Below are 6,200 nucleotides of genomic sequence, written 5' to 3'. Positions count from 1 at the left end.
CTTGATGACTTCCACCTGCTTTTCTACCCCTTGGTGTAACCCAGAATTTCTTTCCTGCCTTACTCTCACAGCATCGTGTGGCAAAGCCCAGACCAGACATGACACGGTGCAAGGACTGCAGCGTTTGTCCACACAGTGCTCAACACAGCCCCAAGTGCCTCCAGAGACAGGAGCAGACACCAGGAGTCAGACTGTGTGGCATCAGCCAGGGAGCAGCTCTGCTGATGTCTGCGTCACCGCAGTGGCCCTTTGGCAAACAGAACATCTCAGGCATCCTTTACATGCCACAAGACCTCTGGGGAGGCGTGGGGCTCTAAGAGCCAGACACTTCCCTGCACAGAAGGCTCGGGCAGTTCTTATTGCTGCTCATTTTGTGGGGATGAGCGACTTGCTTCTGCTTTGGTGACAACGTCACCCTCCACTTCCACTTCCTTCCTACAGCAAAGCCATGAACATATGGTCTCCTACCTGCATTGTTGTGTGGTCAGCCTCCTTTCAGCTGTCAAGTGCAAAGGTCGTTTCTGCTCCATCCTCTGGCGAGGAATTGATCTGCTAACGGCAGCATTTCAGCACCCAGGGACAGCCTGGGTGCTGCCTACATGGTGCATGCCTACATGGTGCATGCCTACATGCAGTTGCCTCACTCAGTGCAGATGCCTGGAGATAACAGCAGAGCAGGTTGTAGATATGGGAAGGCATGGGCAATGGCACAGGTCACACATCTAGAAGCTCCACCTTTAATCCCAGGGTTAGCTGTGGACCTTTTCAACTCCAGGTGGTAATCTCAACTCATACCAACAGGGACCACAGAGTTTGGACATTTGAGGATAAGCCACTGGTGTGGTGACAGTGCAGGACTGAACCCTGTCCCCTAAGATGCAAACAAAGACAGGCTTTACAGGAACACTTCAAGGGAATCGCAGCTTTCCTGCTGTCACTGCCTGACTGGAGTTGGTCTTCTGTAGTAACTTGCTGCTCTTATCCCCTCCATGGAAGCTGATGCAGCAGCATCTTAAGTCAGGCAGTCAGTCACACCAGAAAAACTGTGCAAAGCTGATCCTTGAGGTACGAAGGGAGAGCCACCCTGCAGGAAGACCTGGACAGTCTGGAAAAGTGGGCTAACAAGAACCTAGTGAAGTTCAACAAGGACAAGTGTAAGGTCTTGCACCTGGGAAAATATAATCCAGGAGTGCAGCACAGTCTCTGATCTACCTGGCTCTCTGCAAAGGGACCTGTGGGTCCTGGTGGACAACAAACTCAGTGAGTGAACACTGTGCTGATGCAGCAAAGAAAGGATGCCGGGTCGCATCAACAAGGGCATCACCAGCAGAGACAAAGAAGTCATTATCCCACTCTACTCAGCACTGGTTAGGCCACCCCTGGAACAGTGTATTCAGTTTTGGTCCTTGCTATACATAAAAGATGAGGAGAGGCTGGGGAGGGTGCAAAGAAGGGCCACAAAGATGATCACAAGACTGGGAAGCTGCCACGTGAGGAAAGGCTAAGAGAACTGGGTTTGTTCAGCCTTGAGAAAAGAAGGCTGAAGGGAGACCTTATCCCCACGTTCCAGTAGTTCAAAGGTGGGTACACAGAAGGTGGAGGCTCCCTTTTTACAAGGAGTCCCATAGAAAAGGCAAGGAGCCATGGGTCCACGTTACTCCTGAGGAGATTCCAACTGGATCCAAGAGGAAAATTTTTCTCAGTGAGAGCAATCAGCCATTGGAATAATCTCCCCAGGGAAGTGGTGGAGTCCCCAGCATTGGACACTTTAAAGATTCAGCTCGACAGGGTGCTGGGCCACCCTGTCTAGACTGTGCTTTTGCCAAGAAAGGCTGGACCAGATGATCCTTGAGGTCCTTTCCAACCTGGCATTCTATGGTTCCTACAGAGCCAAGGGAAGAACTCAAAACAGAAGTGGAAGGCAGAAGAGTGCTCTGATGGAAAGAGCCAAGAGCCTCCCACCTGAGCAGAGACAGCTCCTAATTCATCCAAAAGTTACGCTCGTGCTGGAGTGATCTCACAGCAGCACCACACCACTGCTGGAGCATACTGCATGCAGAGAACATCACCTCCTCACATTGCTGTTGGGCATGGCATGCACACAGAAGCTGGAGACAAAACTGAAAGCAGACAGCAGGCTGCAGAACTGGAGGTAAAAATGCTCAGGATATGTGTCCCTCTCCTGTTTCAGAGGATACCCCATCAACCAGCAGTGTTCTCTATCCTCTCTGTGCTGCCTCTTCAAACAGCCTTGGATGTTTAGAGATGGAACTAAATTAATGCAGCAAAGGGATGTGAGCTGCTCAAGTGCTACAGCAGCAGACTGGATGGGCACAACCTCATCAGGCTCTTCTGTTCCTGCACTCCAGAAGCCAAGAAGACATCAAATAAGAGCAAAGCTGATGATATTCTACACACTTTTACTAATCTATGACTCTTCAGATCAAAATCACATCAAGATTGGTTAACATACAGCATCAACATATCCTGTTATAACACAGTATCAGTGCAAGAAGGACTTTACCCAGGTTCCCATTCCAGATCAGGCTTTCAGGATGCATTACATAAAAAGCGAGGCAGCTCTGGGATGCATCAAAATGTGGGCAAAACCTCTAGTTTGTACAAATTCCCTAATGCCTGGCACCTGCTTTTCTACCAAGAACAGCAAAAAAGTTCCTGGTGAAATGCTAAGAAAATTTGGTTTAACTAGGATCAGTTTTCTCCTTGGGCTGTTTCCATGATGCCAAAACTTGAAACTCTGAACCATACTGGAAAGGATTCTGCAAGCTTCCATTTAAAATGTTTCCCTAGGAAATTAATTTTGCATTCTTATTCATAAAAATAAAGAATGCTAATAGTCACACAAGCATTAAAAAGAAAAGAAACAAAGTTTCAATTAACTGGAAAGCCTAAAAGAAAGCATTTAAATCTGTTAACAGGTACTCCATTACTTTTTTCCTCTCTCTTCACCAGCAAATGCTCCAGCCACACCTCCCAAGTCACACAAAGCAAAGGCAGGAACTGAGAAAACGAAGAACTGCCCGGACTAGAAGATCAAGTGTGAGATCATCCAAGGAACCTGAAGGTGCACAAGTCCATGGAACCTCATAAGATGCATCCATGGGTCCTGAGGGAACCGGTGGATGAAGTGACTAAGCCACTGTCAATCACATTTGAGAAGTTGGGGCAGTCCAGTGAAGTTCACTCTGACTGGAAAAGGAGAAACTTAACTCCTGTTTTTAAAAAGGAGAAAAAAGGAAAACAAAACCTCATGAAGTTCTACAAAGTCAAGTGCAAGGTCCTGTAGCTGGGTCTGGGCAGTCCCAAGCACAAACACAGGCTGGGCAGAGAATGGATTGAGAGCAGCCCTGAGGAGAAGGGCCTGAGAGAGTTGGTTTACAAGAAGCTCAACGTGACTCAGCAACGTGTGCTTGCAGCCCAGAAAGTCCCAACCATATCCTGGGCTGAACCCAAAACGGCAGGGACAGCAGGTCAAGGGAGGGGATTCTGCTCCTCTACTCTACTCTTGTGAGATCCCATCTGGAGTATTGCATCCAGCTCTGGGGCCCCCAGCACAGGAAAGACATGGACCTATTGGAGTGAGTCCAGAGGAGGACCACAAAGATGATCAGAGGGCTGGAGCAGCTCGTCTGCAAGGACAGGCTGAGGGAGTTGGGGCTGTTCAGCCTGAAGAAGAGAAGGTCTCTGGGAAGACCTGCTTGCAGCCTTCTAGCATCTAAAAGGGGGCCTACAAGAAAGCTGGAGAAGGACTTTTTACAAGAGCATGGACAAGAGTTAATGGTGTTAAACTGAAAGAGGGTATATTTAGATTAGCTATATGGAAGAAGTTCTTTGTGGTGAGACACTGGAACAGGTTGCCCAGTGTGGATGCCCCATCCCTTGAAGTGTTCAAGGCCAGGCTGGATGGGTTTTTGAGCAACCTGGTCTACTGGAAGGTGTCTCTGCCCATAGCAGGCTGGTTGGAACTAGATGATCTTCCAACTCAAAACATTCTATGAGTCTATGATTCCAAATTTAAACAAACTGCAAAACAAACAATTTCCCAGTAGCCTGATCAGTCAACCTTTAGAGACCTCCATTTTACATTTCTCCAGCCAAAAAAAACCCAGAAATCTGTAGACAGCAATACCCTGACCTTATCCCCACAACAGCCAAGAACTACCTACTTCATTGCACCTTAGTAAATAAATTAATTAATTAAAAATCAGACCTTAATGCCAATGAAGACTGAAAGCCATTCAGGCAAAGACTAGATTTATATGACTTATTGAAAGACTTCTATTCAAGAACAAAACAGCACTGAAAAGTTACATGAAAGCTCAGGTGATAGTGCACAGCTCCTACACTACTAATGCTCTGTTAAATAAGACCATCAGGAATGATTGGCAGCAACCTACAGTAAAATGCCTCTGAGTTTGAAACAAAGAACAAAAACCTCACAAGAAGAGCCAGGGGACTTTTGAGCTTTGACCCTTGCCGTCATGCTTCAAATGCGGGAACACCATTAAAACATACTCCAAAGGCACCTCGGCCTCCCTCCCCAGTTCGGCGTTCATGCTTTCCCAGCCACAAAAAATAAAACTGAAATGTGAAGCTCCCTGTTGCAAATCTATCACCTTCTCACATGCTCTGAGGAACACACTGCTTACCAAAAGCCGAGAATCAGAGCAGCAGCACCAAAACCAAGAGGAGGTCACGAAAAAAAGAAACTGAGGGACAATATCCACTGCCTTCATTTCTTCACCCACCGCTCTCCCGAGGCACACAGTCCTTCAGTGCCTTTTGGGACCCGATGAACAAAAGTGAGCAAAACGAAAGTAATACGAGCCAGGAAATCCCCAACTGCAATTCATCTGTGGTAAAAACAATGAGATGTGCAAAAATCCCCAACTAGTCTAGATCAGGAGAAGACTGTTACCCTACGCTAATATCTATAGCTAGACAGTAATTTAAGCAAAGCTTTTGGGAAGTAGGACTTGAGGCAAACACTGTCTGTGGAGTGAACTCTGACTTGTAACTCACTCACTCTCTGGAGTAAACTCTGACTTCTAACTAACTCATGGTTAAGGCTCTTGCAATGGGAATATTTTTATTTATATTAATATGTCTGATTATTCTGGCACTCAGGAAAATATTTATTTACCATTTCAATTCTTTCTTAGGAGAAAAAAACAACTTGCCTTTCCTTTGGAATGGGGACAAGGTGTAAGTAAGAGTGTAGTAGATGGGACTGATGTGAAGAAAAATCCCAGGTTTCTATATTTAACTATATGCATAGAGATCTCCAGACCCAACCAGATAGGGTGCAACAGACAATTAAATACTATTGTTTTAGAATTATAGAAAGCCAGGTTAGATGGGACACCAAGGATCACCTGGTCCAACCTTTCTTGGCAAAAGCACAGTCTAGACAGGATGGCCCAGCACCCTGTGCAGAGAGCAACCCTGTCTTTAAAGTGTCCAATGCTGGGGACTCCACCACTTCCCTGGGGAGATTATTCCAATGGTTGATTGTTCTCACTGAGAAAAATTTTCCTCTTGGATCCAGTTGGAATATCCCCAGGAGCAACATGGACCCATGACTGCTTACCTTTTCTATGAGACTCCTTGTAAAAAGGGAGTCTCCACCTTCTGTGTACCCACCCTTGAACTACTGGAACACAGGGATAAGGTCTCCCCTCAGTCTTCTTTTCCCAAGGCTGAACAAACAAACAAAAAGGCTGAACAAATACTTCTCTAGATGCCAGAGAAGCTATGTTGGAATACCAGATGCGGCATGGAGTCAAGTCCCAGACAGGGCAAGATGGCACACAGAGCTGTGTCAAAATTTATCAGGGGAAAAAAAGCAACCACCTAGACTCAGCAACACTCAAGTCTCTGGATAGATAGGATTGCTCTGGTGGTTTTGCCTCAAGCATGGTGCAAGGGATGGGGGAGTGCTGAGAGAACTGGGGATGGACAGAGGGGACCGTGGATGGCGATGGGCAGCACCCACTGCCACGCTCTGCCCCATTTTGCCACCTTCCCTGCCTGGATCTGGCTCACCACGTCACCCACTGGTGTTTCCACCCTACCAGAAGCTGTCACAGCACCACTCAAGCAACCCCTCTATGGCCAAACTAGCAGTTCCGTGCTTAAAATTCCCCAGTCCCACCCCTGGTTGCCTCCCGTACATCCCA

The sequence above is a fragment of the Merops nubicus genome, unplaced genomic scaffold, assembly GCF_000691845.1.
Source record: "Merops nubicus isolate BGI_N331 unplaced genomic scaffold, ASM69184v1 scaffold6219, whole genome shotgun sequence".
In the NCBI taxonomy this organism is placed as follows: domain Eukaryota; kingdom Metazoa; phylum Chordata; class Aves; order Coraciiformes; family Meropidae; genus Merops; species Merops nubicus.
This window is presented reverse-complemented; position numbering follows the sequence as displayed.